The sequence below is a fragment of the Pseudorca crassidens genome, chromosome 11, assembly GCF_039906515.1.
Source record: "Pseudorca crassidens isolate mPseCra1 chromosome 11, mPseCra1.hap1, whole genome shotgun sequence".
In the NCBI taxonomy this organism is placed as follows: domain Eukaryota; kingdom Metazoa; phylum Chordata; class Mammalia; order Artiodactyla; family Delphinidae; genus Pseudorca; species Pseudorca crassidens.
This window is the reverse complement of record NC_090306.1, coordinates 65361-90998: the sequence shown is the minus strand read 5'-3', so window position 1 is coordinate 90998 and position 25638 is coordinate 65361.

Below are 25638 nucleotides of genomic sequence, written 5' to 3'. Positions count from 1 at the left end.
GGTTAGGGTTCGGGCTAGGGTTAGGGTTAGGGGACGGGGACGGTTTAGGGTCCAGGTGAGGGTACGACAACGCTTTAGGGGGAGCGTACGTGTGAGGGCGTGGGTTAGTGTCAGCGTACGGGTTAGGATTAGGGGACGGGTGAGGGTCAGGCTTCGGGGAAGGGTTAGGGTTAGGGTTCGGGCTAGGGTTAGGGTTAGGGGACGGGGACGGTTTAGGGTCCAGGTGAGGGTACGAGAACGCTTTAGGGGGAGCGTACGTGTGAGGGCGCGGGTTAGTGTCAGCGTACGGGTTAGGATTAGGGGACGGGTGAGGGTCAGGCTTCGGGGAAGGGTTAGGGTTAGGGTTCGGGCTAGGGTTAGGGTTAGGGGACGGGGACGGTTTAGGGTCCAGGTGAGGGTACGACAACGCTTTAGGGGGAGCGTACGTGTGAGGGCGCGGGTTAGTGTCAGCGTACGGGTTAGGATTAGGGGACGGGTGAGGGTCAAGCTTCTGGGAAGGGTTAGGGTTAGGGTTCGGGCTAGGGTTAGGGTTAGGGGACGGGGACGGTTTAGGGTCCAGGTGAGGGTACGACAACGCTTTAGGGGGAGCGTACGTGTGAGGGCGCGGGTTAGTGTCAGCGTACGGGTTAGGATTAGGGGACGGGTGAGGGTCAGGCTTCGGGGAAGGGTTAGGGTTAGGGTTCGGACTAGGGTTAGGGTTAGGGGACGGGGACGGTTTAGGGTCCAGGTGAGGGTACGAGAACGCTTTAGGGGGAGCGTACGTGTGAGGGCGCGGGTTAGTGTCAGCGTACGGGTTAGGATTAGGGGACGGGTGAGGGTCAGGCTTCGGGGAAGTGTTAGGGTTAGGGTTCGGGCTAGGGTTAGGGTTAGGGGACGGGGACGGTTTAGGGTCCAGGTGAGTGTACGACAACGCTTTAGGGGGAGCGTACGTGTGAGGGCGCGGGTTAGTGTCAGCGTACAGGTTAGGATTAGGGGACGGGTGAGGGTCAGGCTTCGGGGAAGGGTTAGGGTTAGGGTTTGGGCTAGGGTTAGGGTTAGGGGACGGGGACGGTTTAGGGTCCAGGTGAGGGTACGACAACGCTTTAAGGGGAGCGTACGTGTGAGGGCGCGGGATAGTGTCAGCGTACGGGTTAGGATTAGGGGACGGGTGAGGGTCAGGCTTCGGGGAAGGGTTAGGGTTAGGGTTCGGGCTAGGGTTAGGGTTAGGGGACGGGATCGGTTTAGGGTCCAGGTGAGGGCACGACAACGCTTTAGGGGGAGCGTACGTGTGAGGGCGCGGGTTAGTGTCAGCGTACGGGTTAGGATTAGGGGAAGGATAAGGGTCAGGCTTCGGGGAAGGGTTAGAGTTAGGGTTCGGGCTAGGGTTAGGGTTAGGGGACGGGGACGGTTTAGGGTCCAGGTGAGGGCACGACAACGCTTTAGGGGGAGCGTACGTGTGAGGGCGCGGGTTAGTGTCAGCGTACGGGTTAGGATTAGGGGATGGGTGAGGGTCAGGCTTCGGGGAAGGGTTAGGGTTAGGGTTCGGGCTAGGGTTAGGGTTAGGGGACGGGGACGGTTTAGGGTCCAGGTGAGGGTACGAGAACGCTTTAGGGGGAGCGTACGTGTGAGGGCGCGGGTTAGTTTCAGCGTACGGGTTAGGATTAGGGGACGGGTGAGGGTCAGGCTTCGGGGAAGGGTTAAGGTTAGGGTTCGGGCTAGGGTTAGGGTTAGGGGACGGGGACGGTTTAGGGTCCAGGTGAGGGTACGACAACGCTTTAGGGGGAGCGTACGTGTGAGGACGCGGGTTAGTGTCAGCGTACGGGTTAGGATTAGGGGACGGGTGAGGGTCCGGCTTCGGGGAAGGGTTAGGGTTAGGGTTCGGGCTAGGGTTAGGGTTAGGGGACGGGGACGGTTTAGGGTCCAGGTGAGGGTACGACAACACTTTAGGGGGAGCGTACGTGTTAGGGCGTGGGTTAGTGTCAGCGTACGGGTTAGGATTAGGGGACGGGTGAGGGTCAGGCTTCGGGGAAGGGTTAGGGTTAGGGTTCGGGCTAGGGTTAGGGTTAGGGGACGGGGACGGTTTAGGGTCCAGGTGAGGGTACGAGAACGCTTTAGGGGGAGCGTACGTGTGAGGGCGCGGGTTAGTGTCAGCGTACGGGTTAGGATTAGGGGACGGGTGAGGGTCCGGCTTCGGGGAAGGGTTAGGGTTAGGGTTCGGGCTAGGGTTAGGGTTAGGGGACGGGGACGGTTTAGGGTCCAGGTGAGGGTACGACAAAACTTTAGGGGGAGCGTACGTGTGAGTGCGCGGGTTAGTGTCAGCGTACGGTTTAGGATTAGGGGACGGGTGAGTGTTAGGCTTCGGGGAAGGGTTAGGGTTAGGGTTCGGGCTAGGGTTAGGGTTAGGGGACGGGGACGGTTTAGGGTCCAGGTGAGGGTACGACAACGCTTTAGGGGGAGCGTACGTGTGAGGGCGCGGGTTAGTGTCAGCGTACGGGTTAGGATTAGGGGACGGGTGAGGGTCAGGCTTCGGGGAAGGGTTAGGGTTAGGGTTCGGGCTAGGGTTAGGGTTAGGGGACGGGGACGGTATAGGGTCCAGGTGAGGGTACGACAACGCTTTAGGGGGAGCGTACGTGTGAGGGCGCGGGTTAGTGTCAGCGTACGGGTTAGGATTAGGGGACGGGTGAGGGTCAGGCTTCGGGGAAGGGTTAGGGTTAGGGTTCGGGCTAGGGTTAGGGTTAGGGGACGGGGACGGTATAGGGTCCAGGTGAGGGTACGACAACGCTTTAGGGGGAGCGTACGTGTGAGGGCGCGGGTTAGTGTCAGCGTACGGGTTAGGATTAGGGCCGGGTGAGGGTCAGGCTTCGGGGAAGGGTTAGGGTTAGGGTTCGGGCTAGGGTTAGGGTTAGGGGACGGGGACGGTTTAGGGTCCAGGTGAGGGTACGACAACGCTTTAGGGGGAGCGTACGTGTGAGGGCGCGGGTTAGTGTCAGCGTACGGGTTAGGATTAGGGGACGGGTGAGGGTCAGGCTTCGGGGAAGTGTTAGGGTTAGGGTTCGGGCTAGGGTTAGGGTTAGGGGACGGGGACGGTTTAGGGTCCAGGTGAGGGCACGACAACGCTTTAGGGGGAGCGTACGTGTGAGGGCGCGGGTTAGTGTCAGCGTACGGGTTAGGATTAGGGGACGGGTGAGGGTCAGGCTTCGGGGAAGGGTTAGGGTTAGGGTTCGGGCTAGGGTTAGGGTTAGGGGACGGGGACGGTTTAGGGTCCAGGTGAGGGTACGACAACGCTTTAGGGGGAGCGTACGTGTGAGGGCGCGGGTTAGTGTCAGCGTACGGGTTAGGATTAGGGGACGGGTGAGGGTCAGGCTTCGGGGAAGGGTTAGGGTTAGGGTTCGGGCTAGGGTTAGGGTTAAGGGATGGGAAAGGTTTAGGGTCCAGGTGAGGGTACGACAACGCTTTAGGGGGAGCGTACGTGTGAGGGTGCGGGTTAGTGTCAGCGTACGGGTTAGGATTAGGGGACGGGTGAGGGTCAGGCTTCGGGGAAGGGTTAGGGTTAGGGTTCGGGCTAGGGTTAGGGTTAGGGGACGGGGACGGTTTAGGGTCCAGGTGAGGGCACGAGAACGCTTTAGGGGGAGCGTACGTGTGAGGGCGCGGGTTAGTGTCAGCGTACGGGTTAGGATTAGGGGACGGGTGAGGGTCAGGCTTCGGGGAAGTGTTAGGGTTAGGGTTCGGGCTAGGGTTAGGGTTAGGGGACGGGGAAGGTTTAGGGTCCAGGTGAGGGCACGAGAACGCTTTAGGGGGAGCGTACGTGTGAGGGCGCGGGTTAGTGTCAGCGTACGGGTTAGGATTAGGGGACGGGTGAGGGTCAGGCTTCGGGGAAGGGTTAGGGTTAGGGTTTGGGCTAGGGTTAGGGTTAGGGGACGGGGACGGTTTAGGGTCCAGGTGAGGGTACGAGAACACTTTAGGGGGAGCGTACGTGTGAGGGCGCGGGTTAGTGTCAGCGTACGGGTTAGGATTAGGGGACGTGTGATGGTCAGGCTTCGGGGTAAGATTAGGGTTAGGGTTCGGGCTAGGGTTAGGTTTAGGGGACGGGGACGGTTTAGGGTCCAGGTGAGGGTACGACAACGCTTTAGGGGGAGCGTACGTGTGAGGGCGCGGGTTAGTGTCAGCGTACGGGTTAGGATTATGGGACGGGTGAGGGTCAGGCTTCGGGGAAGGGTTAGGTTTAGGGTTCGGGCTAGGGTTAGGGTTAGGGGACGGGGACGGTTTAGGGTCCAGGTGAGGGCACGAGAACGCTTTAGGGGGAGCGTACGTGTGAGGGCGCGGGTTAGTGTCAGCGTACGGGTTAGGATTAGGGGACGGGTGAGGGTCAGGCTTCGGGGAAGGGTTAGGGTTAGGGTTCGGGCTAGGGTTAGGGTTAGGGGACGGGGACGGTTTAGGGTCCAGGTGAGGGTACGACAACGCTTTAGGGGGAGCGTACGTGTGAGGGCGCGGGTTAGTGTCAGCGTACGGGTTAGGATTAGGGGACGGGTGAGGGTCAGGCTTCGGGGAAGGGTTAGGGTTAGGGTTCGGGCTAGGGTTAGGGTTAGGGGACGGGGACGGTTTAGGGTCCAGGTGAGGGTACGACAACGCTTTAGGGGGAGCGTACGTGTGAGGGCGTGTGTTAGTGTCAGCGTACGGGTTAGGATTAGGGGACGGGTGAGGGTCAGGCTTCGGGGAAGGGTTAGGGTTAGGGTTCGGGCTAGGGTTAGGGTTAGGGGACGGGGACGGTTTAGGGTCCAGGTGAGGGTACGACAACGCTTTAAGGGGAGCGTACGTGTGAGGGTGCGGGTTAGTGTCAGCGTAAGGGTTAGGATTAGGGGACGGGTGAGGGTCAGGCTTCGGGGAAGGGTTAGGGTTAGGGTTCGGGCTAGGGTTAGGGTTAGGGGACGGGATCGGTTTAGGGTCCAGGTGAGGGCACGACAACGCTTTAGGGGGAGCGTACGTGTGAGGGCGCGGGTTAGTGTCAGCGTACGGGTTAGGATTAGGGGACGGGTGAGGGTCAGGCTTCGGGGAAGGGTTAGGGTTAGGGTTCGGGCTAGGGTTAGGGTTAGGGGACGGGGACGGTTTAGGGTCCAGGTGAGGGCACGACAACGCTTTAGGGGGAGCGTACGTGTGAGGGCGCGGGTTAGTGTCAGCGTACGGGTTAGGATTAGGGGCCGGGTGTGGGTCAGGCTTTGGGGAAGGGTTAGGGTTAGGTTTCGGGCTAGGGTTAGGGTTAGGGGACGGGGACGGTTTAGGGTCCAGTAGAGGGTACGACAACGCTTTTAGGGGAGCGTACGTGTGAGGGCGCGGGTTAGTGTCAGCGTACGGGTTAGGATTATGGGACGGGTGAGGGTCAGGCTTCGGGGAAGGGTTAGGGTTAGGGTTCGGGCTAGGGTTAGGGTTAGGGGACGGGGACGGTTTAGGGTCCAGGTGAGGGTACGACAACGCTTTAGGGGGAGCGTACATGTGAGGTCGCGGGTTAGTGTCAGCGTACGGGTTAGGATTAGGGGACGGGTGAGGGTCAGGCTTCGGGGAAGGGTTAGGGTTAGGGTTCGGGCTAGGGTTAGGGTTAGGGGACGGGAAAGGTTTAGGGTCCAGGTGAGGGTACGACAACGCTTTAGGGGGAGCGTATGTGTGAGGGCGCGGGTTAGTGTCAGCGTACGGGTTAGGATTAGGGGACGGGTGACGGTCAGGCTTCGGGGAAGGGTTAGGGTTAGGGTTCGGGCTAGGGTTAGGGTTAGGGGACGGGGACGGTTTAGGGTCCAGGTGAGGGTATGACAACGCTTTAGGGGGAGCGTACGTGTGAGGTCGCGGGTTAGTGTCAGCGTACGGGTTAGGATTAGGGGACGGGTGAGGGTCAGGCTTCGGGGAAGGGTTAGGGTTAGGGTTCGGGCTAGGGTTAGGGTTAGGGGACGGGGACGGTTTAGGGTCCAGGTGAGGGTACGACAACACTTTAGGGGGAGCGTACGTGTGAGGGCGCGGGTTAGTGTCAGCGTACGGGTTAGGATTAGGGGACGGGTGAGTGTTAGGCTTCGGGGAAGGGTTAGGGTTAGGGTTCGGGCTAGGGTTAGGGTTAGGGGACGGGGACGGTTTAGGGTCCAGGTGAGGGTACGAGAACGCTTTAGGGGGAGCGTACGTGTGAGGGCGCGGGTTAGTGTCAGCGTACGGGTTAGGATTAGGGGACGGGTGAGGGTCAGGCTTCGGGGAAGGGTTAGGGTTAGGGTTCGGGCTAGGGTTAGGGTTAGGGGACGGGGACGGTTTAGGGTCCAGGTGAGGGTACGACAACGCTTTAGGGGGAGCGTACGTGTGAGGGCGCGGGTTAGTGTCAGCGTACGGGTTAGGATTAGGGGACGGGTGAGGGTCAAGCTTCTGGGAAGTGTTAGGGTTAGGGTTCGGGATAGGGTTAGGGTTAGGGGACGGGGACGGTTTAGGGTCCAGGTGAGGGTACGACAACGCTTTAGGGGGAGCGTACGTGTGAGGGCGCGGGTTAGTGTCAGCGTACGGGTTAGGATTAGGGGACGGGTGAGGGTCAGGCTTCGGGGAAGGGTTAGGGTTAGGGTTCGGACTAGGGTTAGGGTTAGGGGACGGGGACGGTTTAGGGTCCAGGTGAGGGTACGAGAACGCTTTAGGGGGAGCGTACGTGTGAGGGCGCGGGTTAGTGTCAGCGTACGGGTTAGGATTAGGGGACGGGTGAGGGTCAGGCTTCGGGGAAGTGTTAGGGTTAGGGTTCGGGCTAGGGTTAGGGTTAGGGGACGGGGACGGTTTAGGGTCCAGGTGAGTGTACGACAACGCTTTAGGGGGAGCGTACGTGTGAGGGCGCGGGTTAGTGTCAGCGTACAGGTTAGGATTAGGGGACGGGTGAGGGTCAGGCTTCGGGGAAGGGTTAGGGTTAGGGTTTGGGCTAGGGTTAGGGTTAGGGGACGGGGACGGTTTAGGGTCCAGGTGAGGGTACGACAACGCTTTAAGGGGAGCGTACGTGTGAGGGCGCGGGATAGTGTCAGCGTACGGGTTAGGATTAGGGGACGGGTGAGGGTCAGGCTTCGGGGAAGGGTTAGGGTTAGGGTTCGGGCTAGGGTTAGGGTTAGGGGACGGGATCGGTTTAGGGTCCAGGTGAGGGCACGACAACGCTTTAGGGGGAGCGTACGTGTGAGGGCGCGGGTTAGTGTCAGCGTACGGGTTAGGATTAGGGGAAGGATAAGGGTCAGGCTTCGGGGAAGGGTTAGAGTTAGGGTTCGGGCTAGGGTTAGGGTTAGGGGACGGGGACGGTTTAGGGTCCAGGTGAGGGCACGACAACGCTTTAGGGGGAGCGTACGTGTGAGGGCGCGGGTTAGTGTCAGCGTACGGGTTAGGATTAGGGGATGGGTGAGGGTCAGGCTTCGGGGAAGGGTTAGGGTTAGGGTTCGGGCTAGGGTTAGGGTTAGGGGACGGGGACGGTTTAGGGTCCAGGTGAGGGTACGAGAACGCTTTAGGGGGAGCGTACGTGTGAGGGCGCGGGTTAGTGTCAGCGTACGGGTTAGGATTAGGGGACGGGTGAGGGTCAGGCTTCGGGGAAGGGTTAGGGTTAGGGTTCGGGCTAGGGTTAGGGTTAGGGGACGGGGACGGTTTAGGGTCCAGGTGAGGGTACGACAACGCTTTAGGAGGAGCGTACGTGTGAGGGCGCGGGTTAGTGTCAGCGTAAGGGTTAGGATTAGGGGACGGGTGAGGGTCAGGCTTCGGGGAAGTGTTAGGGTTCGGGCTAGGGTTAGGGTTAGGGGACGGGGACGGTTTAGGGTCCAGGTGAGGGTACGACAACGCTTTAGGCGGAGCGTACGTGTGAGGGCGCGGGTTAGTGTCAGCGTACGGGTTAGGATTAGGGGACGGGTGAGGGTCAGGCTTCGGGGAAGGGTTAGGGTTAGGGTTCGGGCTAGGGTTAGGGTTAGGGGACGGGGACGGTTTAGGGTCCAGGTGAGGGTACGACAACACTTTAGGGGGAGCGTACGTGTGAGGGCGCGGGTTAGTGTCAGCGTACGGGTTAGGATTAGGGGACGGGTGAGCGTCAGGCTTCGGGGAAGGGTTAGGGTTAGTGTTCGTCTAGGGTTAGGGTTAAGGGACGGGGACGGTTTAGGGTCCAGGTGAGGATACGACAACGCTTTAGGGGGAGCGTACGTGTGAGGGCGCGGGTTAGTGTCAGCGTATGGGTTAGGATTAGGGGACTGGTGAGGGTCTGGCTTCGGGGAAGGGATAGGGTTAGGGTTCGGGCTAGGGTTAGGGTTAGGAGACGGGGACGGTTTAGGGTCCAGTTGAGGGTACGACAACGCTTTAGGGGGAGCGTACGTGTGAGGGCGCGGGTTAGTGTCAGCGTACGGGTTAGGATTAGGGGACGGGTGAGGGTCAGGCTTCGGGGAAGTGTTAGGGTTAGGGTTCGGGCTAGGGTTAGGGTTAGGGGACGGGGACGGTTTAGGGTCCAGGTGAGGGTACGACAACGCTTTAAGGGGAGCGTACGTGTGAGGGCGCGGGATAGTGTCAGCGTACGGGTTAGGATTAGGGGACGGGTGAGGGTCAGGCTTCGGGGAAGGGTTAGGGTTAGGGTTCGGGCTAGGGTTAGGGTTAGGGGACGGGATCGGTTTAGGGTCCAGGTGAGGGCACGACAACGCTTTAGGGGGAGCGTACGTGTGAGGGCGCAGGTTAGTGTCAGCGTACGGGTTAGGATTAGGGGAAGGATAAGGGTCAGGCTTCGGGGAAGGGTTAGAGTTAGGGTTCGGGCTAGGGTTAGGGTTAGGGGACGGGGACGGTTTAGGGTCCAGGTGAGGGCACGACAACGCTTTAGGGGGAGCGTACGTGTGAGGGCGCGGGTTAGTGTCAGCGTACGGGTTAGGATTAGGGGATGGGTGAGGGTCAGGCTTCGGGGAAGGGTTAGGGTTAGGGTTCGGGCTAGGGTTAGGGTTAGGGGACGGGGACGGTTTAGGGTCCAGGTGAGGGTACGACAACGCTTTAGGGGGAGCGTACGTGTGAGGGCGCGGGTTAGTGTCAGCGTACGGGTTAGGATTAGGGGACGGGTGAGGGTCAGGCTTCGGGGAAGGGTTAAGGTTAGGGTTCGGGCTAGGGTTAGGGTTAGGGGACGGGGACGGTTTAGGGTCCAGGTGAGGGTACGACAACGCTTTAGGGGGAGCGTACGTGTGAGGGCGCGGGTTAGTGTCAGCGTACGGGTTAGGATTAGGGGACGGGTGAGGGTCCGGCTTCGGGGAAGGGTTAGGGTTAGGGTTCGGGCTAGGGTTAGGGTTAGGGGACGGGGACGGTTTAGGGTCCAGTTGAGGGTACGACAACGCTTTAGGGGGAGCGTACGTGTGAGGGCGCGGGTTAGTGTCAGCGTACGGGTTAGGATTAGGGGACGGGTGAGGGTCAGGCTTCGGGGAAGTGTTAGGGTTAGGGTTCGGGCTAGGGTTAGGGTTAGGGGACGGGGACGGTTTAGGGTCCAGGTGAGGGTACGACAACGCTTTAAGGGGAGCGTACGTGTGAGGTCGCGGGTTAGTGTCAGCGTACGGGTTAGGATTAGGGGACGGGTGAGGGTCAGGCTTCGGGGAAGGGTTAGGGTTAGGGTTCGGGCTAGGGTTAGGGTTAGGGGACGGGGACGGTTTAGGGTCCAGGTGAGGGTACGACAACACTTTAGGGGGATCGTACGTGTGAGGGCGCGGGTTAGTGTCAGCGTACGGGTTAGGATTAGGGGACGGGTGAGGGTCAGGCTTCGGGGAAGGGTTAGGGTTAGGGTTCGGGCTAGGGTTAGGGTTAGGGGACGGGGACGGTTTAGGGTCCAGGTGAGGGTACGACAAAACTTTAGGGGGAGCGTACGTGTGAGGGCGCGGGTTAGTGTCAGCGTACGGTTTAGGATTAGGGGACGGGTGAGTGTTAGGCTTCGGGGAAGGGTTAGGGTTAGGGTTCGGGCTAGGGTTAGGGTTAGGGGACGGGGACGGTTTAGGGTCCAGGTGAGGGTACGACAACGCTTTAGGGGGAGCGTACGTGTGAGGGCGCGGGTTAGTGTCAGCGTACGGGTTAGGATTAGGGGACGGGTGAGGGTCAGGCTTCGGGGAAGGGTTAGGGTTAGGGTTCGGGCTAGGGTTAGGGTTAGGGGACGGGGACGGTATAGGGTCCAGGTGAGGGTACGACAACGCTTTAGGGGGAGCGTACGTGTGAGGGCGTGGGTTAGTGTCAGCGTACGGGTTAGGATTAGGGGACGGGTGAGGGTCAGGCTTCGGGGAAGGGTTAGGGTTAGGGTTCGGGCTAGGGTTAGGGTTAGGGGACGGGGACGGTTTAGGGTCCAGGTGAGGGTACGACAACACTTTAGGGGGAGCGTACGTGTGAGGGCGCGGGTTAGTGTCAGCGTACGGGTTAGGATTAGGGGACGGGTGAGTGTTAGGCTTCGGGGAAGGGTTAGGGTTAGGGTTCGGGCTAGGGTTAGGGTTAGGGGACGGGGACGGTTTAGGGTCCAGGTGAGGGTACGACAACGCTTTAGGGGGAGCGTACGTGTGAGGGCGCGGGTTAGTGTCAGCGTACGGGTTAGGATTAGGGGACGGGTGAGGGTCAGGCTTCGGGGAAGGGTTAGGGTTAGGGTTCGGGCTAGGGTTAGGGTTAGGGGACGGGGACGGTTTAGGGTCCAGGTGAGGGTACGACAACGCTTTAGGAGGAGCGTACGTGTGAGGGCGCGGGTTAGTGTCAGCGTAAGGGTTAGGATTAGGGGACGGGTGAGGGTCAGGCTTCGGGGAAGTGTTAGGGTTCGGGCTAGGGTTAGGGTTAGGGGACGGGGACGGTTTAGGGTCCAGGTGAGGGTACGACAACGCTTTAGGGGGAGCGTACGTGTGAGGGCGCGGGTTAGTGTCAGCGTACGGGTTAGGATTAGGGGACGGGTGAGGGTCAGGCTTCGGGGAAGGGTTAGGGTTAGGGTTCGGGCTAGGGTTAGGGTTAGGGGACGGGGACGGTTTAGGGTCCAGGTGAGGGTACGACAACACTTTAGGGGGAGCGTACGTGTGAGGGCTCGGGTTAGTGTCAGCGTACGGGTTAGGATTAGGGGACGGGTGAGCGTCAGGCTTCGGGGAAGGGTTAGGGTTAGTGTTCGTCTAGGGTTAGGGTTAAGGGACGTGGACGGTTTAGGGTCCAGGTGAGGATACGACAACGCTTTAGGGGGAGCGTACGTGTGAGGGCGCGGGTTAGTGTCAGCGTATGGGTTAGGATTAGGGGACTGGTGAGGGTCTGGCTTCGGGGAAGGGATAGGGTTAGGGTTCGGGCTAGGGTTAGGGTTAGGAGACGGGGACGGTTTAGGGTCCAGTTGAGGGTACGACAACGCTTTAGGGGGAGCGTACGTGTGAGGGCGCGGGTTAGTGTCAGCGTACGGGTTAGGATTAGGGGACGGGTGAGGGTCAGGCTTCGGGGAAGTGTTAGGGTTAGGGTTCGGGCTAGGGTTAGGGTTAGGGGACGGGGACGGTTTAGGGTCCAGGTGAGGGTACGACAACGCTTTAAGGGGAGCGTACGTGTGAGGGCGCGGGATAGTGTCAGCGTACGGGTTAGGATTAGGGGACGGGTGAGGGTCAGGCTTCGGGGAAGGGTTAGGGTTAGATTTCGGGCTAGGGTTAGGGTTAGGGGACGGGATCGGTTTAGGGTCCAGGTGAGGGCACGACAACGCTTTAGGGGGAGCGTACGTGTGAGGGCGCAGGTTAGTGTCAGCGTACGGGTTAGGATTAGGGGAAGGATAAGGGTCAGGCTTCGGGGAAGGGTTAGAGTTAGGGTTCGGGCTAGGGTTAGGGTTAGGGGACGGGGACGGTTTAGGGTCCAGGTGAGGGCACGACAACGCTTTAGGGGGAGCGTACGTGTGAGGGCGCGGGTTAGTGTCAGCGTACGGGTTAGGATTAGGGGATGGGTGAGGGTCAGGCTTCGGGGAAGGGTTAGGGTTAGGGTTCGGGCTAGGGTTAGGGTTAGGGGACGGGGACGGTTTAGGGTCCAGGTGAGGGTACGACAACGCTTTAGGGGGAGCGTACGTGTGAGGGCGCGGGTTAGTGTCAGCGTACGGGTTAGGATTAGGGGACGGGTGAGGGTCAGGGTTCGGGGAAGGGTTAAGGTTAGGGTTCGGGCTAGGGTTAGGGTTAGGGGACGGGGACGGTTTAGGGTCCAGGTGAGGGTACGACAACGCTTTAGGGGGAGCGTACGTGTGAGGGCGCGGGTTAGTGTCAGCGTACGGGTTAGGATTAGGGGACGGGTGAGGGTCCGGCTTCGGGGAAGGGTTAGGGTTAGGGTTCGGGCTAGGGTTAGGGTTAGGGGACGGGGACGGTTTAGGGTCCAGTTGAGGGTACGACAACGCTTTAGGGGGAGCGTACGTGTGAGGGCGCGGGTTAGTGTCAGCGTACGGGTTAGGATTAGGGGACGGGTGAGGGTCAGGCTTCGGGGAAGGGTTAGGGTTAGGGTTCGGACTAGGGTTAGGGTTAGGGGACGGGGACGGTTTAGGGTCCAGGTGAGGGTACGACAACGCTTTAAGGGGAGCGTACGTGTGAGGTCGCGGGTTAGTGTCAGCGTACGGGTTAGGATTAGGGGACGGGTGAGGGTCAGGCTTCGGGGAAGGGTTAGGGTTAGGGTTCGGGCTAGGGTTAGGGTTAGGGGACGGGGACGGTTTAGGGTCCAGGTGAGGGTACGACAACACTTTAGGGGGATCGTACGTGTGAGGGCGCGGGTTAGTGTCAGCGTACGGGTTAGGATTAGGGGACGGGTGAGGGTCAGGCTTCGGGGAAGGGTTAGGGTTAGGGTTCGGGCTAGGGTTAGGGTTAGGGGACGGGGACGGTTTAGGGTCCAGGTGAGGGTACGACAACGCTTTAGGGGGATCGTACGTGTGAGGGCGCGGGTTAGTGTCAGCGTACGGGTTAGGATAAGGGGACGGGTGAGGGTCAGGCTTCGGGGAAGGGTTAGGGTTAGGGTTCGGGCTAGGGTTAGGGTTAGGGGACGGGGACGGTTTAGGGTCCAGGTGAGGGTACGACAACGCTTTAAGGGGAGCGTACGTGTGAGGGCGCGGGTTAGTGTCAGCGTACGGGTTAGGATTAGGGGACGGGTGAGGGTCAGGCTTCGGGGAAGGGTTAGGGTTAGGGTTCGGGCTAGGGTTAGGGTTAGGGGACGGGATCGGTTTAGGGTCCAGGTGAGGGCACGACAACGCTTTAGGGGGAGCGTACGTGTGAGGGCGCGGGTTAGTGTCAGCGTACGGGTTAGGATTAGGGGACGGGTGAGGGTCAGGCTTCGGGGAAGGGTTAGGGTTAGGGTTCGGGCTAGGGTTAGGGTTAGGGGACGGGGACGGTTTAGGGTCCAGGTGAGGGCACGACAACGCTTTAGGGGGAGCGTACGTGTGAGGGCGCGGGTTAGTGTCAGCGTACGGGTTAGGATTAGGGGCCGGGTGTGGGTCAGGCTTTGGGGAAGGGTTAGGGTTAGGGTTCGGGCTAGGGTTAGGGTTAGGGGACGGGGACGGTTTAGGGTCCAGGTGAGGGCACGACAACGCTTTAGGGGGAGCGTACATGTGAGGGCGCGGGTTAGTGTCAGCGTACGGGTTAGGATTAGGGGACGGGTGAGGGTCAGGCTTCGGGGAAGTGTAAGTGTTAGGTTTCGGGCTAGGGTTAGCGTTAGGGGACGGGGACGGTTTAGGGTCCAGGTGAGGGCACGACAACGCTTTAGGGGGATCGTACGTGTGAGGGCGCGGGTTAGTGTCAGCGTACGGGTTAGGATTAGGGGACGGGTGAGGGTCAGGCTTCGGGGAAGGGTTAGGGTTAGGGTTCGGGCTAGGGTTAGGGTTAGGGGACGGGGACGGTTTAGGGTCCAGGTGAGGGTACGACAACGCTTTAGGGGGAGCGTACGTGTGAGGGCGCGGGTTAGTGTCAGCGTACGGGTTAGGATTAGGGGACGTGTGAGGGTCAGGCTTCGGGGAAAGATTAGGGTTAGGGTTCGGGCTAGGGTTAGGTTTAGGGGACGGGGACGGTTTAGGGTCCAGGTGAGGGTACGACAACGCTTTAGGGGGAGCGTACGTGTGAGGGCGCGGGTTAGTGTCAGCGTACGGGTTAGGATTATGGGACGGGTGAGGGTCAGGCTTCGGGGAAGGGTTAGGGTTAGGGTTCGGGCTAGGGTTAGGGTTAGGGGACGGGGATGGTTTAGGGTCCAGGTGAGGGCACGAGAACGCTTTAGGGGGAGCGTACGTGTGAGGGCGCGGGTTAGTGTCAGCGTACGGGTTAGGATTAGGGGACGGGTGAGGGTCAGGCTTCGGGGAAGGGTTAGGGTTAGGGTTCGGGCTAGGGTTAGGGTTAGGGGACGGGGACGGTTTAGGGTCCAGGTGAGGGTACGACAACGCTTTAGGGGGAGCGTACGTGTGAGGGCGTGTGTTAGTGTCAGCGTACGGGTTAGGATTAGGGGACGGGTGAGGGTCAGGCTTCGGGGAAGGGTTAGGGTTAGGGTTCGGGCTAGGGTTAGGGTTAGGGGACGGGGACGGTTTAGGGTCCAGGTGAGGGTACGAGAACGCTTTAGGGGGAGCGTACGTGTGAGGGCGCGGGTTAGTGTCAGCGTACGGGTTAGGATTAGGGGACGGGTGAGGGTCAGGCTTCGGGGAAGGGTTAGGGTTAGGGTTCCGGCTAGGGTTAGGGTTAGGGGACGGGGACGGTTTAGGGTCCAGGTGAGTGTACGAGAACGCTTTAGGGGGAGCATACGTGTGAGGGCGCAGGTTAGTGTCAGCGTACGGGTTAGGATTAGGGGACGGGTGAGGGTCAGGCTTCGGGGAAGGGTTAGGGTTAGGGTTCGGGCTAGGGTTAGGGTTAGGGGACGGGGACGGTTTAGGGTCCAGGTGAGGGTACGAGAACGCTTTAGGGGGAGCGTACGTGTGAGGGCGCGGGTTAGTGTCAGCGTACGGGTTAGGATTAGGGGACGGGTGAGGGTCAGGCTTCGGGGAAGGGTTAGGGTTAGGGTTCGGGCTAGGGTTAGGGTTAGGGGACGGGGACGGTTTAGGGTCCAGGTGAGGGCACGACAACGCTTTAGGGGGAGCGTACGTGTGAGGGCGCGGGTTAGTGTCAGCGTACGGGTTAGGATTAGGGGATGGGTGAGGGTCAGGCTTCGGGGAAGGGTTAGGGTTAGGGTTCGGGCTAGGGTTAGGGTTAGGGGACGGGGACGGTTTAGGGTCCAGGTGAGGGTACGAGAACGCTTTAGGGGGAGCGTACGTGTGAGGGCGCGGGTTAGTGTCAGCGTACGGGTTAGGATTAGGGGACGGGTGAGGGTCAGGCTTCGGGGAAGGGTTAAGGTTAGGGTTCGGGCTAGGGTTAGGGTTAGGGGACGGGGACGGTTTAGGGTCCAGGTGAGGGTACGACAACGCTTTAGGGGGAGCGTACGTGTGAGGGCGCGGGTTAGTGTCAGCGTACGGGTTAGGATTAGGGGACGGGTGAGGGTCCGGCTTCGGGGAAGGGTTAGGGTTAGGGTTCGGGCTAGGGTTAGGGTTAGGGGACGGGGACGGTTTAGGGTCCAGGTGAGGGTACGACAACACTTTAGGGGGAGCGTACGTGTGAGGGCGTGGGTTAGTGTCAGCGTACGGGTTAGGATTAGGGGACGGGTGAGGGTCAGGCTTCGGGGAAGGGTTAGGGTTAGGGTTCGGGCTAGGGTTAGGGTTAGGGGACGGGGACCGTTTAGGGTCCAGGTGAGGGTACGAGAACGCTTTAGGGGGAGCGTACGTGTGAGGGCGCGGGTTAGTGTCAGCGTACGGGTTAGGATTAGGGGACGGGTGAGGGTCCGGCTTCGGGGAAGGGTTAGGGTTAGGGTTCGGGCTAGGGTTAGGGTTAGGGGACGGGGACGGTTTAGGGTCCAGGTGAGGGTACGACAAAACTTTAGGGGGAGCGTACGTGTGAGGGCGCGGGTTAGTGTCAGCGTACGGTTTAGGATTAGGGGACGGGTGAGTGTTAGGCTTCGGGGAAGGGTTAGGGTTAGGGTTCGGGCTAGGGTTAGGGTTAGGGGACGGGGACGGTTTAGGGTCCAGGTGAGGGTACGACAACGCTTTAGGGGGAGCGTACGTGTGAGGGCGCGGGTTAGTGTCAGCGTACGGGTTAGGATTAGGGGACGGGTGAGGGTCAGGCTTCGGGGAAGGGTTAGGGTTAGGGTTCGGGCTAGGGTTAGGGTTAGGGGACGGGGACGGTATAGGGTCCAGGTGAGGGTACGACAACGCTTTAGGGGGAGCGTACGTGTGAGGGCGCGGGTTAGTGTCAGCGTACGGGTTAGGATTAGGGGACGGGTGAGGGTCAGGCTTCGGGGAAGGGTTAGGGTTAGGGTTCGGGCTAGGGTTAGGGTTAGGGGACGGGGACGGTTTAGGGTCCAGGTGAGGGTACGACAACACTTTAGGGGGAGCGTACGTGTGAGGGCGCGGGTTAGTGTCAGCGTACGGGTTAGGATTAGGGGACGGGTGAGTGTTAGGCTTCGGGGAAGGGTTAGGGTTAGGGTTCGGGCTAGGGTTAATGTTAGGGGACGGGGACGGTTTAGGGTCCAGGTGAGGGTACGACAACGCTTTAGGGGGAGCGTACGTGTGAGGGCGCGGGTTAGTGTCAGCGTACGGGTTAGGATTAGGGGACGGGTGAGGGTCAGGCTTCGGGGAAGGGTTAGGGTTAGGGTTCGGGCTAGGGTTAGGGTTAGGGGACGGGGACGGTTTAGGGTCCAGGTGAGGGTACGACAACGCTTTAGGAGGAGCGTACGTGTGAGGGCGCGTGTTAGTGTCAGCGTACGGGTTAGGATTAGGGGAAATGTGAGGGTCAGGCTTCGGGGAAGTGTTAGGGTTCGGGCTAGGGTTAGGGTTAGGGGACGGGGACGGTTTAGGGTCCACGTGAGGGTACGACAACGCTTTAGGCGGAGCGTACGTGTGAGGGCGCGGGTTAGTGTCAGCGTACGGGTTAGGATTAGGGGACGGGTGAGGGTCAGGCTTCGGGGAAGGGTTAGGGTTAGGGTTCGGGCTAGGGTTAGGGTTAGGGGACGGGGACGGTTTAGGGTCCAGGTGAGGGTACGACAACACTTTAGGGGGAGCGTACGTGTGAGGGCGCGGGTTAGTGTCAGCGTATGGGTTAGGATTAGGGGACTGGTGAGGGTCTGGCTTCGGGGAAGAGATAGGGTTAGGGTTCGGGCTAGGGTTAGGGTTAGGAGACGGGGACGGTTTAGGGTCCAGTTGAGGGTACGACAACGCTTTAGGGGGAGCGTACGTGTGAGGGCGCGGGTTAGTGTCAGCGTACGGGTTAGGATTAGGGGACGGGTGAGGGTCAGGCTTCGGGGAAGTGTTAGGGTTAGGGTTCGGGCTAGGGTTAGGGTTAGGGGACGGGGACGGTTTAGGGTCCAGGTGAGGGTACGACAACGCTTTAAGGGGAGCGTACGTGTGAGGGCGCGGGATAGTGTCAGCGTACGGGTTAGAATTAGGGGACGGGTGAGGGTCAGGCTTCGGGGAAGGGTTAGGGTTAGGGTTCGGGCTAGGGTTAGGGTTAGGGGACGGGATCGGTTTAGGGTCCAGGTGAGGGCACGACAACGCTTTAGGGGGAGCGTACGTGTGAGGGCGCAGGTTAGTGTCAGCGTACGGGTTAGGATTAGGGGAAGGATAAGGGTCAGGCTTCGGGGAAGGGTTAGAGTTAGGGTTCGGGCTAGGGTTAGGGTTAGGGGACGGGGACGGTTTAGGGTCCAGGTGAGGGCACGACAACGCTTTAGGGGGAGCGTACGTGTGAGGGCGCGGGTTAGTGTCAGCGTACGGGTTAGGATTAGGGGATGGGTGAGGGTCAGGCTTCGGGGAAGGGTTAGGGTTAGGGTTCGGGCTAGGGTTAGGGTTAGGGGACGGGGACGGTTTAGGGTCCAGGTGAGGGTACGAGAACGCTTTAGGGGGAGCGTACGTGTGAGGGCGCGGGTTAGTGTCAGCGTACGGGTTAGGATTAGGGGACGGGTGAGGGTCAGGCTTCGGGGAAGGGTTAAGGTTAGGGTTCGGGCTAGGGTTAGGGTTAGGGGACGGGGACGGTTTAGGGTCCAGGTGAGGGTACGACAACGTTTTAGGGGGAGCGTACGTGTGAGGGCGCGGGTTAGTGTCAGCGTACGGGTTAGGATTAGGGGACGGGTGAGTGTTAGGCTTCGGGGAAGGGTTAGGGTTAGGGTTCGGGCTAGGGTTAGGGTTAGGGGACGGGGACGGTTTAGGGTCCAGTTGAGGGTACGACAACGCTTTAGGGGGAGCGTACGTGTGAGGGCGCGGGTTAGTGTCAGCGTACGGGTTAGGATTAGGGGACGGGTGAGGGTCAGGCTTCGGGGAAGGGTTAGGGTTAGGGTTCGGACTAGGGTTAGGGTTAGGGGACGGGGACGGTTTAGGGTCCAGGTGAGGGTACGACAACGCTTTAAGGGGAGCGTACGTGTGAGGGCGCGGGTTAGTGTCAGCGTACGGGTTAGGATTAGGGGACGGGTGAGGGTCAGGCTTCGGGGAAGGGTTAGGGTTAGGGTTCGGGCTAGGGTTAGGGTTAGGGGACGGGGACGGTTTAGGGTCCAGGTGAGGGTACGACAACGCTTTAGGGGGATCGTACGTGTGAGGGCGCGGGTTAGTGTCAGCGTACGGGTTAGGATAAGGGGACTGGTGAGGGTCAGGCTTCGGGGAAGGGTTAGGGTTAGGGTTCGGGCTAGGGTTAGGGTTAGGGGACGGGGACGGTTTAGGGTCCAGGTGAGGGTACGACAACGCTTTAAGGGGAGCGTACGTGTGAGGGCGCGGGTTAGTGTCAGCGTACGGGTTAGGATTAGGGGACGGTTGAGGGTCAGGCTTCGGGGAAGGGTTAGGGTTAGGGTTCGGACTAGGGTTAGGGTTAGGGGACGGGATCGGTTTAGGGTCCAGGTGAGGGCACGACAACGCTTTAGGGGGAGCGTACGTGTGAGGGCGCGGGTTAGTGTCAGCGTACGGGTTAGGATTAGGGGACGGGTGAGGGTCAGGCTTCGGGGAAGGGTTAGGGTTAGGGTTCGGGCTAGGGTTAGGGTTAGGGGACGGGGACGGTTTAGGGTCCAGGTGAGGGCACGACAACGCTTTAGGGGGAGCGTACGTGTGAGGGCGCGGGTTAGTGTCAGCGTACGGGTTAGGATTAGGGGCCGGGTGTGGGTCAGGCTTTGGGGAAGGGTTAGGGTTAGGGTTCGGGCTAGGGTTAGGGTTAGGGGACGGGGACGGTTTAGGGTCCAGGTGAGGGCACGACAACGCTTTAGGGGGAGCGTACATGTGAGGGCGCGGGTTAGTGTCAGCGTACGGGTTAGGATTAGGGGACGGGTGAGGGTCAGGCTTCGGGGAAGTGTTAGGGTTAGGTTTCGGGCTAGGGTTAGCGTTAGGGGACGGGGACGGTTTAGGGTCCAGGTGAGGGCACGACAACGCTTTAGGGGGATCGTACGTGTGAGGGCGCGGGTTAGTGTCAGCGTACGGGTTAGGATTAGGGGACGTGTGAGGGTCAGGCTTCGGGGAAAGATTAGGGTTAGGGTTCGGGCTAGGGTTAGGTTTAGGGGACGGGGACGGTTTAGGGTCCAGGTGAGGGTACGACAACGCTTTAGGGGGAGCGTACGTGTGAGGGCGCGGGTTAGTGTCAGCGTACGGGTTAGGATTATGGGACGGGTGAGGGTCAGGCTTCGGGGAAGGGTTAGGGTTAGGGTTCGGGCTAGGGTTAGGGTTAGGGGACGGGGACGGTTTAGGGTCCAGGTGAGGGCACGAGAACGCTTTAGGGGGAGCGTACGTGTGAGGGCGCGGGTTAGTGTCAGCGTACGGGTTAGGATTAGGGGACGGGTGAGGGTCAGGCTTCGGGGAAGGGTTAGGGTTAGGGTTCGGGCTAGGGTTAGGGTTAGGGGACGGGGACGGTTTAGGGTCCAGGTGAGGGTACGACAACGCTTTAGGGGGAGCGTACGTGTGAGGGCGCGGGTTAGTGTCAGCGTACGGGTTAGGATTAGGGGACGGGTGAGGGTCAGGCTTCGGGGAAGGGTTAGGGTTAGGGTTCGGGCTAGGGTTAGGGTTAGGGGACGGGGACGGTTTAGGGTCCAGGTGAGGGTACGACAACACTTTAGGGGGAGCGTACGTGTGAGGGCGCGGGTTAGTGTCAGCGTACGGGTTAGGATTAGGGGACGGGTGAGTGTTAGGCTTCGGGGAAGGGTTAGGGTTAGGGTTCGGGCTAGGGTTAATGTTAGGGGACGGGGACGGTTTAGGGTCCAGGTGAGGGTACGACAACGCTTTAGGGGGAGCGTACGTGTGAGGGCGCGGGTTAGTGTCAGCGTACGGGTTAGGATTAGGGGACGGGTGAGGGTCAGGCTTCGGGGAAGGGTTAGGGTTAGGGTTCGGGCTAGGGTTAGGGTTAGGGGACGGGGACGGTTTAGGGTACAGGTGAGGGTACGACAATGCTTTAGGAGGAGCGTACGTGTGAGGGCGCGGGTTAGTGTCAGCGTACGGGTTAGGATTAGGGGAAATGTGAGGGTCAGGCTTCGGGGAAGTGTTAGGGTTCGGGCTAGGGTTAGGGTTAGGGGACGGGGACGGTTTAGGGTCCAGGTGAGGGTACGACAACGCTTTAGGCGGAGCGTACGTGTGAGGGCGCGGGTTAGTGTCAGCGTACGGGTTAGGATTAGGGGACGGGTGAGGGTCAGGCTTCGGGGAAGGGTTAGGGTTAGGGTTCGGGCTAGGGTTAGGGTTAGGGGACGGGGACGGTTTAGGGTCCAGGTGAGGGTACGACAACACTTTAGGGGGAGCGTACGTGTGAGGGCGCGGGTTAGTGTCAGCGTATGGGTTAGGATTAGGGGACTGGTGAGGGTCTGGCTTCGGGGAAGGGATAGGGTTAGGGTTCGGGCTAGGGTTAGGGTTAGGAGACGGGGACGGTTTAGGGTCCCGTTGAGGGTACGACAACGCTTTAGGGGGAGCGTACGTGTGAGGGCGCGGGTTAGTGTCAGCGTACGGGTTAGGATTAGGGGACGGGTGAGGGTCAGGCTTCGGGGAAGTGTTAGGGTTAGGGTTCGGGCTAGGGTTAGGGTTAGGGGACGGGGACGGTTTAGGGTCCAGGTGAGGGTACGACAACGCTTTAAGGGGAGCGTACGTGTGAGGGCGCGGGATAGTGTCAGCGTACGGGTTAGGATTAGGGGACGGGTGAGGGTCAGGCTTCGGGGAAGGGTTAGGGTTAGGGTTCGGGCTAGGGTTAGGGTTAGGGGACGGGATCGGTTTAGGGTCCAGGTGAGGGCACGACAACGCTTTAGGGGGAGCGTACGTGTGAGGGCGCAGGTTAGTGTCAGCGTACGGGTTAGGATTAGGGGAAGGATAAGGGTCAGGCTTCGGGGAAGGGTTAGAGTTAGGGTTCGGGCTAGGGTTAGGGTTAGGGGACGGGGACGGTTTAGGGTCCAGGTGAGGGCACGACAACGCTTTAGGGGGAGCGTACGTGTGAGGGCGCGGGTTAGTGTCAGCGTACGGGTTAGGATTAGGGGATGGGTGAGGGTCAGGCTTCGGGGAAGGGTTAGGGTTAGGGTTCGGGCTAGGGTTAGGGTTAGGGGACGGGGACGGTTTAGGGTCCAGGTGAGGGTACGAGAACGCTTTAGGGGGAGCGTACGTGTGAGGGCGCGGGTTAGTGTCAGCGTACGGGTTAGGATTAGGGGACGGGTGAGGGTCAGGCTTCGGGGAAGGGTTAAGGTTAGGGTTCGGGCTAGGGTTAGGGTTAGGGGACGGGGACGGTTTAGGGTCCAGGTGAGGGTACGACAACGCTTTAGGGGGAGCGTACGTGTGAGGGCGCGGGTTAGTGTCAGCGTACGGGTTAGGATTAGGGGACGGGTGAGTGTTAGGCTTCGGGGAAGGGTTAGGGTTAGGGTTCGGGCTAGGGTTAGGGTTAGGGGACGGGGACGGTTTAGGGTCCAGTTGAGGGTACGACAACGCTTTAGGGGGAGCGTACGTGTGAGGGCGCGGGTTAGTGTCAGCGTACGGGTTAGGATTAGGGGACGGGTGAGGGTCAGGCTTCGGGGAAGGGTTAGGGTTAGGGTTCGGACTAGGGTTAGGGTTAGGGGACGGGGACGGTTTAGGGTCCAGGTGAGGGTACGACAACGCTTTAAGGGGAGCGTACGTGTGAGGGCGCGGGTTAGTGTCAGCGTACGGGTTAGGATTAGGGGACGGGTGAGGGTCAGGCTTCGGGGAAGGGTTAGGGTTAGGGTTCGGGCTAGGGTTAGGGTTAGGGGACGGGCACGGTTTAGGGTCCAGGTGAGGGTACGACAACGCTTTAGGGGGATCGTACGTGTGAGGGCGCGGGTTAGTGTCAGCGTACGGGTTAGGATAAGGGGACGGGTGAGGGTCAGGCTTCGGGGAAGGGTTAGGGTTAGGGTTCGGGCTAGGGTTAGGGTTAGGGGACGGGGACGGTTTAGGGTCCAGGTGAGGGTACGACAACGCTTTAAGGGGAGCGTACGTGTGAGGGCGCGGGTTAGTGTCAGCGTACGGGTTAGGATTAGGGGACGGGTGAGGGTCAGGCTTCGGGGAAGGGTTAGGGTTAGGGTTCGGACTAGGGTTAGGGTTAGGGGACGGGATCGGTTTAGGGTCCAGGTGAGGGCACGACAACGCTTTAGGGGGAGCGTACGTGTGAGGGCGCGGGTTAGTGTCAGCGTACGGGTTAGGATTAGGGGACGGGTGAGGGTCAGGCTTCGGGGAAGGGTTAGGGTTAGGGTTCGGGCTAGGGTTAGGGTTAGGGGACGGGGACGGTTTAGGGTCCAGGTGAGGGCACGACAACGCTTTAGGGGGAGCGTACGTGTGAGGGCGCGGGTTAGTGTCAGCGTACGGGTTAGGATTAGGGGCCGGGTGTGGGTCAGGCTTTGGGGAAGGGTTAGGGTTAGGGTTCGGGCTAGGGTTAGGGTTAGGGGACGGGGACGGTTTAGGGTCCAGGTGAGGGCACGACAACGCTTTAGGGGGAGCGTACATGTGAGGGCGCGGGTTAGTGTCAGCGTACGGGTTAGGATTAGGGGACGGGTGAGGGTCAGGCTTCGGGGAAGTGTTAGGGTTAGGTTTCGGGCTAGGGTTAGCGTTAGGGGACGGGGACGGTTTAGGGTCCAGGTGAGGGCACGACAACGCTTTAGGGGGATCGTACGTGTGAGGGCGCGGGTTAGTGTCAGCGTACGGGTTAGGATTAGGGGACGTGTGAGGGTCAGGCTTCGGGGAAAGATTAGGGTTAGGGTTCGGGCTAGGGTTAGGTTTAGGGGACGGGGACGGTTTAGGGTCCAGGTGAGGGTACGACAACGCTTTAGGGGGAGCGTACGTGTGAGGGCGCGGGTTAGTGTCAGCGTACGGGTTAGGATTATGGGACGGGTGAGGGTCAGGCTTCGGGGAAGGGTTAGGGTTAGGGTTCGGGCTAGGGTTAGGGTTAGGGGACGGGGACGGTTTAGGGTCCAGGTGAGGGCACGAGAACGCTTTAGGGGGAGCGTACGTGTGAGGGCGCGGGTTAGTGTCAGCGTACGGGTTAGGATTAGGGGACGGGTGAGGGTCAGGCTTCGGGGAAGGGTTAGGGTTAGGGTTCGGGCTAGGGTTAGGGTTAGGGGACGGGGACGGTTTAGGGTCCAGGTGAGGGTACGACAACGCTTTAGGGGGAGCGTACGTGTGAGGGCGCGGGTTAGTGTCAGCGTACGGGTTAGGATTAGGGGACGGGTGAGGGTCAGGCTTCGGGGAAGGGTTAGGGTTAGGGTTCGGGCTAGGGTTAGGGTTAGGGGACGGGGACGGTTTAGGGTCCAGGTGAGGGTTCGACAACGCTTTAGGGGGAGCGTACGTGTGAGGGCGTGTGTTAGTGTCAGCGTACGGGTTAGGATTAGGGGACGGGTGAGGGTCAGGCTTCGGGGAAGGGTTAGGGTTAGGGTTCGGGCTAGGGTTAGGGTTAGGGGACGGGGACGGTTTAGGGTCCAGGTGAGGGTACGAGAACGCTTTAGGGGGAGCGTACGTGTGAGGGCGCGGGTTAGTGTCAGCGTACGGGTTAGGATTAGGGGACGTGTGAGGGTCAGGCTTCGGGGAAGGGTTAGGGTTAGGGTTCCGGCTAGGGTTAGGGTTAGGGGACGGGGACGGTTTAGGGTCCAGGTGAGTGTACGAGAACGCTTTAGGGGGAGCATACGTGTGAGGGCGCAGGTTAGTGTCAGCGTACGGGTTAGGATTAGGGGACGGGTGAGGGTCAGGCTTCGGGGAAGGGTTAGGGTTAGGGTTCGGGCTAGGGTTAGGGTTAGGGGACGGGGACGGTTTAGGGTCCAGGTGAGGGTACGACAACGCTTTAGGGGGAGCGTACGTGTGAGGTCGCGGGTTAGTGTCAGCGTACGGGTTAGGATTAGGGGACGGGTGAGTGTCAGACTTCGGGGAAGGGTTAGGGTTAGGGTTCGGGCTAGGGTTAGGGTTAGGGGACGGGGACGGTTTAGGGTCCAGGTGAGGGTACGACAACACTTTAGGGGGAGCGTACGTGTGAGGGTGCGGGTTAGTGTCAGCGTACGGGTTAGGATTAGGGGACGGGTGAGTGTTAGGCTTCGGGGATGGGTTAGGGTTAGGGTTCGGGCTAGGGTTAGGGTTAGGGGACGGGGACGGTTTAGGGTCCAGGTGAGGGTACGACAACGCTTTAGGGGGAGCGTACGTGTGAGGGCGCGGGTTAGTGTCAGCGTACGGGTTAGGATAAGGGGACGGGTGAGGGTCAGGCTTCGGGGAAGTGTTAGGGTTAGGGTTCGGGCTAGGGTTAGGGTTAGGGGACGGGGACGGTTTAGGGTCCAGGTGAGGGTACGACAACGCTTAAAGGGGAGCGTACGTGTGAGGGTGCGGGTTAGTGTCAGCGTACGGGTTAGGATTAGGGGACGGGTGAGGGTCAGGCTTCGGGGAAGGGTTAGGGTTAGGGTTCGGGCTAGGGTTAGGGTTAGGGGACGGGATCGGTTTAGGGTCCAGGTGAGGGCACGACAACGCTTTAGGGGGAGCGTACGTGTGAGGGCGCGGGTTAGTGTCAGCGTACGGGTTAGGATTAGGGGACGGGTGAGGGTCAGGCTTCGGGGAAGGGTTAGGGTTAGGGTTCGGGCTAGGGTTAGGGTTAGGGGAAGGGGACGGTTTAGGGTCCAGGTGAGGGCACGACAACGCTTTAGGGGGAGCGTACGTGTGAGGGCGCGGGTTAGTGTCAGCGTACGGGTTAGGATTAGGGGCCGGGTGTGGGTCAGGCTTTGGGGAAGGGTTAGGGTTAGGTTTCGGGCTAGGGTTAGGGTTAGGGGACGGGGACGGTTTAGGGTCCAGGTGAGGGTACGACAACGCTTTTAGGGGAGCGTACGTGTGAGGGCGCGGGTTAGTGTCAGCGTACGGGTTAGGATTATGGGACGGGTGAGGGTCAGGCTTCGGGGAAGGGTTAGGGTTAGGGTTCGGGCTAGGGTTAGGGTTAGGGGACGGGGACGGTTTAGGGTCCAGGTGAGGGTACGACAACGCTTTAGGGGGAGCGTACGTGTGAGGTCGCGGGTTAGTGTCAGCGTACGGGTTAGGATTAGGGGACGGGTGAGGGTCAGGCTTCGGGGAAGGGTTAGGGTTAGGGTTCGGGCTAGGGTTAGGGTTAGGGGACGGGAAAGGTTTAGGGTCCAGGTGAGGGTACGACAACGCTTTAGGGGGAGCGTACGTGTGAGGGCGCGGGTTAGTGTCAGCGTACGGGTTAGGAT